The 14,176-nt window shown below is 40.2% G+C and overlaps 1 non-coding gene across 1 annotated transcript; it reads right to left on the reverse strand.

The window, feature by feature from the left end:
- Positions 1-3,860: 3,860 nt before the first annotated feature.
- LOC112704278 (small nucleolar RNA R71) lies at positions 3,861-3,968 on the reverse strand. The gene has a single exon (XR_003154912.1). It is a non-coding gene; the product is annotated as a small nucleolar RNA R71 (small nucleolar RNA).
- Between the last annotated feature and the right edge of the window lie 10,208 nt (positions 3,969-14,176).

Raw genomic sequence — 14,176 nt, forward strand, 5'->3', positions numbered from 1 at the left:
TAAGGACTTTAACAAAAAGTGCTAGGTGGGAGACAACCCACCATGGTATAATCATCCCTTTTCATTCCTAGTTTTATTTTATTTTGTTTTCCACAGTATTCATTCATAATTATTGATGAGCGGATAATTTATACGCTTTTTGGCATTGTCTTTAGTATGTTTTTAGTATGTTTTAGTTAGTTTTTAGTATATTTTTATTAGTTTTTAGTTAAAATTCAATTTTCTGGACTTTACTATGAGTTTGTGTGTTTTTCTGTGATTTCAGGTATTTTCTGGCTGAAATTGAGGGACTTGAGCAAAAATCTGATTCATAGACTAAAAAGGACTGCAGATGCTGTTGGATTCTGACCTCCCTGCACTCGAAGTGGATTTTCTGGAGTTACAGAAGCCCAATTGGCGCGCTCTCAACGGCGTTGGAAAGTAGACATCCTGGGCTTTCTAGCAATGTATAATAGTCTATACTTTGTCCGAGATTTGATGGCCCAAACCGGCGTTCCAAATCAGCTCAAAACTGCCCGGCGTTAAACGCCGGAACTGGCACAAGAATGGGAGTTAAACGCCCAAACTGGCACAAAAGCTGGCGTTTAACTCCAAGAGAAGTCTCTACACGAAAATGCTCCAATGCTCAGCCCAAGCACACACCAAGTGGGCCCGGAAGTGGATTTTATTGTCATTTACTCATCTCTGTAAACCCTAGGCTACTAGTTCTCTATATATAGGACCTTTTACTATTGTATTATCATCTTTGGATCTTTGGATCTTTGGATCATTTTAGATCTTTTGATCATCTTTGGACATCTAGTTCTTAGATCATTGGGAGGCTGGCCTCACGGCCATGCCTAGACCTTGTTCTTATGTATTTTCAACGGTGGAGTTTCTACACACCATAGATTAAGGTGTGGAGCTCTGCTGTACCTCGAGTATTAATGCAATTACTATTGTTCTTCTATTCAATTCAACTTGTTCTTGTTCTAAGATATCACTTGTTCTTCAACTTGATGAATGTGATGATCCGTGACACTCATCATCATTCTCACCTATGAACGTGTGCCTGACAACCACCTCCGTTCTACCTTAGATTGAGTGGATATCTCTTGGATCCCTTAATCGGAATCTTCGTGGTATAAGCTAGAATTGATGGCGGCATTTAAGAGAATCTGGAAGGTCTAAACCTTGTCTGTGGTATTCTGAGTAGGATTCAATGATTGAATGACTGTGACGAGCTTCAAACTCCTAAAGGCTGGGCGTTAGTGACAGACGCAAAAGAATCACTGGATTCTATTCCAACCTGATTGAGAACCGACAGATGCTTAGCCGTGCCGTGACAGGGTGCGTTGAACATTTTCACTGAGAGGATGGGAGGTAGCCACTGACAACGGTGAAACCCTACATACAGCTTGCCATGGAAAGGAGTAAGAAGGATTGGATGAAGACAGTAGGAAAGTAGAGAGACGGAAGGGACAAAGCATCTCCATACGCTTATCTGAAATTCCCACCAATGAATTGCATAAGTATCTCTATCTTTATCTTTATGTTTTATTCATCATCCATAACCATTTGAGTTTGCCTGACTAAGATTTACAAGGTGACCATAGCTTGCTTCATACCAACAATCTCTGTGGGATCGACCCTTACTCGCGTAAGGTTTATTACTTGGACGACCCAGTACACTTGCTGGTTAGTTGTGCGAAGTTGTGATAAAGAGTTGGGATTACAATTGTGCGTACCATGTTGATGGCGCCATTGATGATCACAATTTCGTGCACCAAGTTTTTGGCGCCGTTGCCGGGGATTGTTTGAGTTTGGACAACTGACGGCTCATCTTGTTGCTTAGATTAGGTATTTATCTTTAGAGTTCTTAAGAATGAATTCTAGTGTTTCAAGGTGATGTTCTCATCATCCCCAAAGCTGATTGATTCTCATCAATTTAGCTCTTGAATGCAATGTCCTGCTGAAGCTTGGCTAGCCATGTCTAAATCCTTTAGACTGAAGTTTTAGACTAATATTGCATGATTCCTGGAATTCTCATTAAGAATTTTGATATCTTTATTTTCTTTTCCACTTAATTTTCGAAAAATCCAAAAAAATTACAAAATCATAAAAATAAAAAATATTTCTTGTTTGAGTCTAGTCTCATTTTAAGTTTGGTGTCAATTGCATGTCTCTGTTCTTATTGCATTTCTCATGTGTCTTCAGTGATCTTCAAGTTGTTCTTGATGATTTACTTGCTCTGATCTTTAAATTCTCTTGTTTTGTGTGTTTTGTTGTTTCTCATATGCATTCTCAATTTGTTAGTGTCAGTAGTATACAAACTTCTAAGTTTGGTGTCTTGCATGCATTGTTTATTCGATTTTAGTTGCATTTTGATTTTTCCTCATCATTAAAAATCCAAAAAAATTTTTAATTTGTGTCTTTTCAAGTCAATAATACAGAGAATTGAAGATTCAGAATATACAGCAGAGGAATTATACAGAAAAAGTTGGGCGTTCAAAACGCCCAGTAAAGAAGGCAAACTGGCGTTTAAATGCCAGCCAGGGTGCCTGGTTGGGCGTTTAACGCCCAAAAGGGGTGAGTTTTGGGCGTTAAACGCCAGAATGTGCACCATTCTGGGCGTTTAACGCCAGGATGGCACAAGAGGGAAGATTTTGTTTTTAATGCCAATTTTTTTCAAGTTTCCAAAATTTTTCAAAATCAAATCTTTTTCAAATCATATCTTTTCAATCATATGTTTTCAAAATCAATTTCTTTCCATTTTCAAAAATACTTGCTAACAATTAATGATTTGATTCAACATTTCAAGTATGTTGCCTTTTCTGTTGAGAAAGGTTTAATGTTTGAATCATATCTTTTCTTGTTAGCCAAGTCATTAATTTTCAAAATCAAATCTTTTTAAATTGTTTTTCAAATCATATCTTCTCAATCACATCTTTTTAAAACCATAACTTTTCAATCATATCTTCTTGATCACATCTTTTTCAAAATAGTTTTCAATCATACCTTTTTAATTTCTTATTTCAAAATCTTTTTCAAAAATCACTTGATTTCTTTTCCACTCTTAGTTTTCGAAAATCAATTAGTATTTTTTAAAATGTTTTTAAAATATTTTACTTAATTTTCGAAAATTACTTCCCCTCTTCTCACATCCTTCTATTTATGGACTAACACTATTCCTCAATGAACAATTCGAACTCCATCTATCTTGATAATTTCGAATTCTTCTACTTCTGCCTTTTATTTTTCTTTTCCTCTGACACCTTAAGGAATCTCTATACTGTGACATAGAGGATTCCATATTTTTTGGTTTTCTTCTCTTTTATATGAGCAGGAGCAAAGACAAAAGCATTCTTGTTGAGGCTGACCCTGAACCTGAAAAGACCTTGAAGCGAAAGCTAAGAGAAGCTAAGGCACAACTCTCTCTGGAGGACCTAACAGAAATCTTCAAACAAGAAGACCCCATGGCAGCCGAAAACAACAACAATGCCAACAATGCAAGGAAGGTGCTGGGTGACTTTACTGCACCTACTCCCGACTTCTATGGGAGAAGCATCTCTATCCCTGCCATTGGAGCAAACAACTTTGAACTTAAGCCTCAATTAGTTTCTCTGATGCAACAGAATTGCAAGTTCCATGGACTTCCATTGGAAGATCCTCATCAGTTTTTAGCTGAGTTCTTGCAAATCTGTGACACTGTCAAGACTAATGGGGTTGACCCTGAGGTCTACAGACTTATGCTATTCCCTTTTGCTGTAAGAGACAGAGCTAGGATATGGTTGGACTCACAACCTAAAGAAAGCCTGAACTCTCGGGAAAAGCTAGTCAATGCCTTCTTGGCAAAGTTCTTTCCACCTCAAAAATTGAGTAAGCTTAGAGTGGAAGTCCAAACCTTCAGACAGAAGGAAGGAGAATCCCTCTATGAAGCTTGGGAAAGATACAAACAATTAATCAGAAAGTGTCCTTCTGACATGCTTTCTGAATGGAGCATCATAGGTATTTTCTATGATGGTCTGTCTGAACTGTCCAAGATATCTTTGGATAGCTCTGCTGGAGGATCTCTTCATCTGAAGAAGACACCTGCAGAAGCTCAAGAGCACATTGAAATGGTTGCAAATAACCAATTCATGTACACTTTTGAAAGGAATCCTGTGAACAATGGGACAACTCAGAAGAAAGGAGTTCTTGAGATTAATACTCTGAATTCCATATTGGCTCAGAACAAGATATTGACTCAGCAAGTCAATTTGATTTCTCAAAGTCTGTCTGGAATGCAAAATGCACCAGGCAGTACTAAGGACACTTCATCTGAAGAAGAAGCTTATGATCCTGAGAACCCTTCAATGGAAGAGGTGAATTACATGGGAGAACCCTATGGAAACACCTATAATCCTTCATGGAGAAATCATCCAAATCTTTCATGGAAGGATCAACAGAGACCTCAACAAGGTTTCAACAATAATAATGGTGGAAGAATCAGGTTTAGCAATAGCAAGCCTTTTCCATCATCTTCTCAGCAACAGACAGAGAATTCTAAGCAGAACCACTCTGACTTAGCAACCATGGTCTCTGATCTAATCAAAACCACTCAAAGTTTCATGACTGAAACAAGGTCCTCCATTAGGAACTTGGAAGCACAAGTGGGACAGCTGAGCAAGAAAATTATTGAACTCCCTCCTAGTACTCTTCCAAGCAACACAGAAGAAAATCCAAAAGGAGAGTGCAAGGCCATCAACATGGCCGAATTTGGAGAGGAGGGAGAGGCAGTGAACGCCACTGAGGAAGATCTCAATGGACATCCACTGGCCTCTAATGAGTTCCCTAATGAGAAACCATGGGAGTTTGATGCTCCCACTGAGACCATAGAGATTCCATTGGATTTACTTCTGCCATTCATGAGCTCTGATGAGTATTCCTCCTCTGAAGAGGATGAGTATGTCACTAAAGAGCAAGTTGCAAAATACCTTGGAGCAATCATGAAGCTAAATGACAAGTTATTTGGTAATGAGACTTGGGAGGATGAAACCCCTTTGCTCACCAAAGAACTGGATGACTTGTCTAGGCAGAAATTACCTCAAAAGAGACAGGATCCTAGGAAGTTTTCAATACCTTGTACCATAGGCACCATGACCTTTAAGAAGGCTCTGTGTGACTTAGGGTCAAGTGTAAACCTCATGTCTCTCTCTGTAATGGAAAAGCTAGGGATCTTTGAGGTGCAAGCTACAAAAATCTCACTAGAGATGGCAGACAATTCAAGAAAACAAGCTTATGGACTTGTAGAGGATGTTCTGGTAAAAGTTGAAGACCATTACATCCCTACTGATTTCATAGTCCTAGAGACTGGAAAGTGCATGGATGAATCCATCATCCTTGGCAGACCCTTCCTAGCCACAGCAAAAGCTGTGATTGATGTGGACAGAAGAGAATTGATCATTCAAGTGAATGAAGAATCCTTAGTGTTTAAGGCTCAAGGATATCCCTCTGTCACCATGGAGAAGAAGCATGAAGAGTTTCTCTCAAAACAGAGTCAAAACAGAGTCCCCACAGTCAAACTCTAAGTTTGGTGTTGGGAGGCCACAACCAACTTCTAAGTTTGGTGTTGAACTCCCACATTCAAACTCTATGTTTGGTGTTGGGAGGTTCCAACATTGCTCTGAGTATCTGTGAGGCTCCATGAGAGCCCACTGTCAAGCTACTGACATTAAAGAAGCGCTTGTTGGGAGGCAACCCAATGTTATATTTATCTATATTTTCTTTGTTATTTTATGTTTTCTGTAGGTTGATGATCATGAGAAGTCACAAAATCAATTGAAAAAGAAAAAACAGAATGAAAAATAGAAAGAAAAATAGCACACCCTGGAGGAAGATCTTGCTGGCGTTTAAACGCCAGTAAGGGTAGCAATTGGGCGTTTAACGCCCAGTCTGGCACCATTCTGGGCGTTTAACGCCAGAAAGGGGCACCAGACTGGCGTTAAATGCCAGAGAAGGGCAAGAACTTGGCGTTAAACGCCAGAAATGGGCATCAGCCCGGCGTTTAACGCTAGAATTGGCACAAAGGGCATTTTTGCTCGCCACTTGGTGCAGGGATGAATTTTCCTTGACACCTCAGGATCTGTGGACCCCACAGGATCCTCACCTACCCCACCACTCTCTCTCTTCTTCTTCACCCATTCACCAATCACCTCAACACCTCTTCCCCAAAAACCCTTCACCTATCAAATCCCATCTTTCTCTTCACCACTCACATCCATCCTTCATAAAACCCCACCTACCTCACCATTCAAATTCAAACCACTTTCCCACCCTCCCATCGCCAAACCCTACCCCTCTCTTCACTCCTATATAAACCCATCTTCACTCCTTCATTTTCACACAACCTAAACACTACTTCTCCCCCTTTGGCCGAATCACAAAGCCATCTCTATCACCTTTATTTCTTCTTCTTCTACTCTCTTCCTTCTTCTTTTGCTCAAGGACGAGCAAACCTTTTAAGTTTGGTGTGGTAAAAGCATTGCTTTTTGTTTTTCCATAACCATTTATGGCATCCAAGGCCGGAAAAACCTCTAGAAAGAGGAAAGGGAAGGCAAAAGCCTCCTCCTCCGAGTCATGGGAGATGGAGAGATTCATCTCAAGGGTGCATCAAGACCACTTCTATGAAGTTGTGGCCTTGAAGAAGGTGATCCCCGAGGTCCCTTTCAAACTCAAAAAGAGTGAATATCCGGAGATCCAACATGAGATCCGAAGAAGAAGTTGGGAAGTTCTTACCAACCCCATTCAACAAGTCGAAATCTTAATGGTTCAAGAGTTCTATGCCAATGCATGGATCACCAAGAACCATGATCAAAGTGTGAACCCGGACCCAAAGAATTGGCTTACTATGGTTCAGGGGAAATACTTGGATTGTAGTCCGGAAAATGTAAGGCTAGCATTCAACTTGCCCATGATGCAAGGAGATGAACACCCTTACACTAGAAGGGTCAACTTTGATCAAAGGTTGGACCAAGTCCTCACAGTCATTTGTGAAGAGGGCGCCCAATGGAAGAGAGATTCAAGAGGAAAGCCGGTTCAATTGAGAAGGCACAAGCCTGTGGCTAGGGGATGGTTGGAGTTTATCCAACGCTCAATCATTCCCACTAGCAACCGGTCCGAAGTTACTATAGACCGGGCTATCATGATTCATAGCATCATGATTGGAGAAGAAATAGAAGTTCATGAGGTTATATCCCAAGAACTTTATAAGGTGGCGGACAAGTCCTCTACCTTGGCAAGGTTAGCCTTTCCTCATCTCATTTGTCACCTCTGTTATTCAGTTGGAGTTGACATAGAGGGAGACATCCCCATTGATGAGGACAAGCCCATTACTAAGAAGAGGATGGAGCAAACAAGAGACCCCTCTCATCATCAAATCCCTGAGATGCCTCAAGGGATGCACTTTCCTCCACAAAACTATTGGGAGCAACTAAACACCTCCCTAGGAGAATTGAGTTCCAACATGGGACAATTAAGGGTGGAGCACCAAGAACACTCCATCCTCCTCCATGAAATTAGAGAAGATCAAAGAATCATGAGAGAGGAGCAACAAAGACAAGGAAGAGACATTGAGGAGCTCAAGCACTCCATAAGATCTTCAAGAGGAAGAACAAGCCGCCATCACTAAGGTGGACCCGTTCTTTAATTTCCTTGTCTTTATTTTCTGTTTTTCGAAAAAAATCATGCTTATGTTTGTCTATGTTTGTGTCTTGTGATCATTAGTGTCTTAGTGTCTATGCCTTAAAGTTATGAATGTCCTATGAATCCATCACCTTTCTTGAATGAAAAATGTTCTTAATTGAAAAAGAGAAGAATTACATGAATTTTAAATTTTATAACAGATTAATTATTTTGATGTGGTGGCAATACTTTTGTTTTCTGAATGTATGCTTAAACAGTGCATATGTCTTTTGAATTTGTTGTTCATGAATGTTGGCTCTTGAAAGAATGATGAAAAAGGAGACATGTTACTGAGGATCTGAAAAATCATAAAAATGATTCTTGAAGCAAGAAAAAGCAGTTAATACCAAAAAAAGGGAGAAAAGAAAAACGAAAAAAAAAGAAAGAAAAAAAGAGAAAAACGAAAAAAAAAGAGAGAAAAGAAAAAAATAAAGTTGTGATCCAAGGCAAAAAGAGTGTGCTTAAGAACCCTGGACACCTCTAATTGGGGACTCTAGCAAAGCTGAGTCACAATCTGAAAATGTTTACCCAATTATGTGTCTGTGGCATGTATGTATCCGGTGGTAATACTGGAAGACAGAGTGCTTTGGGCCACGGCCAAGACTCAATAAGTAGATGTGTTCAAGAATCATCATACTTAACTAGGATAATCAATGACACTATCTGGATTCTGAGTTCCTAAAGAAGCCAATCATTCTGAATTTCAAATGATAGAGTGAGATGCCAAAACTGTTCAGAGGCAAAAAGCTAAAAGCCCCGCTCATCTAATTAATACTGATCTTCATAGATGTTTTTGGAATTCATTGCATATTCTCTTCTTTTTATCTTATTTGATTTTCAGTTGCTTGAGGACAAGCAACAATTTAAGTTTGGTGTTGTGATGAGCGGATAATTTATACGCTTTTTGGCATTGTCTTTAGTATGTTTTTAGTATGTTTTAGTTAGTTTTTAGTATATTTTTATTAGTTTTTAGTTAAAATTCACTTTTCTGGACTTTACTATGAGTTTGTGTGTTTTTCTGTGATTTCAGGTATTTTCTGGCTGAAATTGAGGGACTTGAGCAAAAATCTGATTCAGAGACTAAAAAGGACTGCAAATGTTGTTGGATTCTGACCTCCCTGCACTCGAAGTGGATTTTCTGGAGTTACAGAAGCCCAATTGGCGCGCTCTCAACGGCGTTGGAAATTAGACATCCTGGGCTTTCCAGCAATGTGTAATAGTCTATACTTTGTCCGAGATTTGATGGCCCAAACCGGCGTTCCAAATCAGCTCAAAACTGCCCGGCGTTAAACGCCGGAACTAGCACAAGAATGGGAGTTAAACGCCCAAACTGGCACAAAAGCTGGCGTTTAACTCCAAGAGAAGTCTCTACACGAAAATGCTCCAATGCTCAGCCCAAGCACACACCAAGTGGGCCCGGAAGTGGATTTTTATGTCATTTACTCATCTCTGTAAACCCTAGGCTACTAGTTCCCTATATATAGGACCTTTTACTATTGTATTATCATCTTTGGATCTTTGGATCTTTGGATCATTTTAGATCTTTTGATCATCTTTGGACATATAGTTCTTAGATCATTGGTAGGCTGGCCTCACGGCCATGCCTAGACCTTGTTCTTATGTATTTTCAACGGTGGAGTTTCTACACACCATAGATTAAGGTGTGGAGCTCTGCTGTACCTCGAGTATTAATGCAGTTACTATTGTTCTTCTATTCAATTCAACTTGTTCTTTTTCTAAGATATCACTTGTTCTTCAACTTGATGAATGTGATGATCCGTGACACTCATCATCATTCTCACCTATGAACGTGTGCCTGATAACCACCTCTGTTCTACCTTAGATTGAGTGGATATCTCTTGGATCCCTTAATAAGAATCTTCGTGGTATAAGCTAGAATTGATGGCGGCATTCAAGAGAATCCGGAAGGTCTAAACCTTGTCTGTGGTATTCTGAGTAGGATTCAATGATTGAATGACTGTGACGAGCTTCAAACTCCTGAAGGCTGGGCGTTAGTGACAGACGCAAAAGAATCACTGGATTCTATTCCAACCTGATTGAGAACCGACAGATGATTAGCCGTGCCGTGACAGGGTGCGTTGAACATTTTCACTGAGAGGATGGGAGGTAGCCACTGACAAAGGTGAAACCCTACATACAGCTTGCCATGGAAAGGAGTAAGAAGGATTGGATGAAGACAGTAGGAAAGCAGAGAGACGGAAGGGACAAAGCATCTCCATACGCTTATCTGAAATTCCCACCAATGAATTGCATAAGTATCTCTATCTTTATCTTTATGTTTTATTCATCATCCATAACCATTTGAGTTTGCCTGACTAAGATTTACAAGGTGACCATAGCTTGCTTCATACCAACAATCTCTGTGGGATCAACCCTTACTCGCGTAAGGTTTATTACTTGGACGACCCAGTACACTTGCTGGTTAGTTGTGCAAAGTTGTGATAAAGAGTTGGGATTACAATTGTGCGTACCATGTTGATGGCGCCATTGATGATCACAATTTCGTGCACCAATTATCTACATTCTGCATTCTGCATTTTGCATTCTGCATAATAAAAAAAATGGGGATCGACACGCCAGCGCCTAGTGCGTGTCTGCGTCCTTCGTGGATACGACATGAGTTAGATTGAACAGAGAGTGGCGCGGGAGCTGGGCAAGAAACATGCCTTAGGCACAGTGCCGCCCACGCGTACTGCACACGTGCGTGCCATTTCCATTTTTGGCGACCCACGCGTCCGCGCCCTTGGCGCGTCTGCGTGGATGGGAAAATTGGCGTAAAACCCTGTTTTGGCCGAAAGTTGGGCTGGCCTCATGCTGGATTCGCGCAAGAGGCACCGTCTCGATCACACGTCTGCGCACTGGACGCTTACGCGTCCCTTCACTTTTGCGCAACCCACGCATCCGCACGCAGTACGTGTGCGCATCGCATGCACTGCCCAATTCCGTCTTCTTACTTCTTTCTCCCTACCTCTTTCTTCTTCCTTTCTCACTTTCTTCTCCTCCCCTCTCATCCTTATTCCCCTTCTATTCTTCTATTTGTTACATTTGCATGTTCGCATTCATGGCATTTTAACTTCATTGTTTCTTCTCCCTTTCTTTTCTATACTTGTTGTTTTTACATTGGTGTTAAAATTCTCTTACTCAACTATTGCATATTTTTTGCACTATTTTGGGTGCGCCTTGACTTGTTTGCTATTTAGTTGACATGCCCTGTGCTTCTATTTATTTTCTCACTTACATGTTGTCGCGACCATGTAGTTGAGAACCTTATTTTATGGCATTAACCCACATATGTTTTATTTCTTTTCATATCTTTGCTTGTGGGTTCTCCCCCTTCCTTTTTCTCTTCTTTCAGGATGGCCACCAAGAGGGAAAAGGAAAGTTTCTAACTGGAGCAACAAACAAGTTTGCCGCACAATCTTTGAAGAAAAGCATCAGTTGGAGCCACCCGTCCACTTGTACATCTCTGCATGCACCGAGGATGGTACAAGTTAGAATTTTGTATAATTTACAGGGGCCAGTCGCTTGTAACGGGTTCATCTAAAACTAAAATACTGAATTACTAGAAATGACTATGTAAATTTGATTGCTATGCTTATGATTTCTCTATGTCAATAATGTTCTACCAGCCCAGATGGTAAGTTTCTTGTATTTTTATCGGCAAGACGTTCAATTGACTCTAGAGTCCACTCTGCTACAAATTCACTTCAGAGACTTGATTGGCATACTGACATGAAGCAATATAAATCTGCAATAGTTTATGATGTGGTAAGATTTCTATTATGATTATTTAACATGCAAGCATTGTTGTTGAGCTTTATCATTTTTGCTTGTATTAAGAATGAGCATTAGCTTTTTGGCTCCCATTTGGGAAATAAAAGCTCATCTATACCTTTTTGGCTACAAGATGACATGGCAGCAGATGAGACTTTACAGGTAGAGTCTATACTCTATACCTTGATTTTATGAAGTAATGCTTGTAATTGTGCTTCGGAAGTTAGTCTAATAAATTCCACTCACATTTCCAGCTACAAAGAAAAAATTGCTAATCTTTTACCGTCTTAGTCATTGTTATAGAACTAAAAATATTGGAACCATGTTTGATATAAGCTTCTTAATTTGTTGTCGCAACTTGTTATGTTTCTTACATATTTATTGGTAATTTCTTTGTAGGTGGAAGATTTCATCAAAGCCATATGTTAGGGACTTGGGTATCATGGGTGCTCAAAGTCCTACATCGAGTAGTATGGGATGCTTGATGTTGTATATAAGGAGAGTGGTTCTTCCCCCTTAACAGCTAGCTTTTTTAAGGTGTGGTTTTCCACTTTTCTTATATACTTAACAATGGTATCCAAAGCCGTTGTTGCAAAATCCAGCCTCTACGCGCAACTAACCAGCAAGTGCACTGGGTCGTCCAAGTAATACCTTACGTGAGTAAGGGTCGATCCCACGGAGATTATTGGTTTGAAGCAATCAATGTTTATTTTATTAATCTTAGTCAGGAGGCCAATAAAGTTATTTGGATTTAGTTGTAAGAAGTCAAAGTATTTAAAATTGTAAGTTAAAATAATAGAGAATAATAGCGTTACTTGTTGTGCAGTAATGGGGAATATGTTGGAGTTTTGGAGATGCTTTGTCCTCTGACTTCAACTCTTCCTTGAAATCCTTCAACACACGCAAGGCTCCTTCCATGGCAAGCTCTATGTAGGGTGTCACCGTTGTCAGTGGCTACTTCCCATCCTCTCAGTGAAAACGTTCCTATGCTCTGTCACAGCACGGCTAATCATCTGTCGGTTCTCAATCAGGTTGGAATAGAATCCATTGATTCTTTTGCGTCTGTCACTAACGCCCAGCCCTCAGGAGTTTGAAGCACGTCACAGTCATTCGATCCCGGAATCCTACTCGGAATACCACTGACAAGGTTTAGACTTTCCGGATTCTCATGAATGCCGCCATCGATCCGGCTTATACCACGAAGATTCTGATTAAGGAATCTAAGAGACATTCATTCAATCTGATGTAGAACGGAGGTGGTTGTCAGGCACACGTTCATGGATTGAGGAAGGTGATGAGTGTCATGGCTCATCACCTTCTTCACAATTAAGCGCGAATGAACATCTTAGATAAGAACAAGCGTGTTTGAATGGAAAACTAAGGAATTGTATTAAATCATCGAGACGCTGCAGAGCTCCTCACCCCCAACAATGGAGTTTAGAGACTCATGCCGTCACAAAGTATGTAATTCAGATTTGAAAATGTCATGAGGTACAAGATAAGTCTCTAAAAGTTGTTTAAATAGTAAACTAGTAACCTAGGTTTATAGAAAATGAATAAACTAAGATAATTGGTGCAGAAATCCACTTCTGGGGCCCACTTGGTGTGTTCTGGGGCTGAGACTAAAGCTATCCACGAGTTGAGGCCTTTCTTGGCGTTAAACTCCAGGTTATGACGTGTTTTGGGCGTTCAACTCCGGATCATGACGTTTTTCTGGCGTTTAACTCCAGACAGCAGCATGAACTTGGCGTTCAACGCCAAGTTACATCATCTATCTTCGCGCAAAGTATGAACTATTATATATTGCTGGAAAGCCCTAGATGTCTACTTTCCAACGCCGTTGAGAGCGCGCCAATTGGACTCCTTTAGCTCCAGAAAATCCATTTCGAGTGCAGGGAGGTCAGGATCCAACAGCATCAGCAGTCCTTTTTCAGCCTAAGTCAGATTTTTTGCTCAACTCCCTCAATTTCAGCCAGAAAATACCTGAAATCACAGAAAAATACACACACTCATAGTAAAGTCCAGAAATATGATTTTTGCCTAAAAACTAATATTATTCTACTAAAAACTAACTGAAACATGCTAAAATCTACATGAAATTACTCCCAAAAAGCGTATAAAATATCCGCTCATCACAACACCAAACTTAAACTGTTGCTTGTCCTCAAGCAACTAGATGAATAAAATAGGTTCTAACAGAAATTAAGAAGTAATAATATTTTAGAGTTTTAAATGAAGCTCAGATTCTTATTAGATGAGCGGGGCTTGTAGCTTTTTGTTTCTGAACAGTTTTGGCATCTCCCTGTATCTTTTGAATTTCAGAATGATTGGCATCCTTAGGAACTCAGAACTCAGATAGTATTATTGACTCTCCTAGTGTAGTATGTTGATTCTTGAACACAGTTATTTTATGAGTCTTGGCTGTGGCCCTAAGCACTTTGTTTTCCAGTATTACCACCAGATACATAAATGCCACAGACACATGACTAGGTGAACCTTTTCAGATTGTGACTTAGCTTTGCTAAAGTCCCCAGTCAGAGGTATCCAGAGCTCTTAAGCACACTCTGTTTGCCTTGGATCACGACTTTAACCACTCAGTCTCAAGTTTGTAACTTGAACCTGCATGCCACAAGCACATGGTTAGGGACAGCTTGGTTTAGCCGCTTAGGCCTGGATTTTA

This window comes from Arachis hypogaea, chromosome 7, assembly GCF_003086295.3.
Source record: "Arachis hypogaea cultivar Tifrunner chromosome 7, arahy.Tifrunner.gnm2.J5K5, whole genome shotgun sequence".
Taxonomy (NCBI): domain Eukaryota; kingdom Viridiplantae; phylum Streptophyta; class Magnoliopsida; order Fabales; family Fabaceae; genus Arachis; species Arachis hypogaea.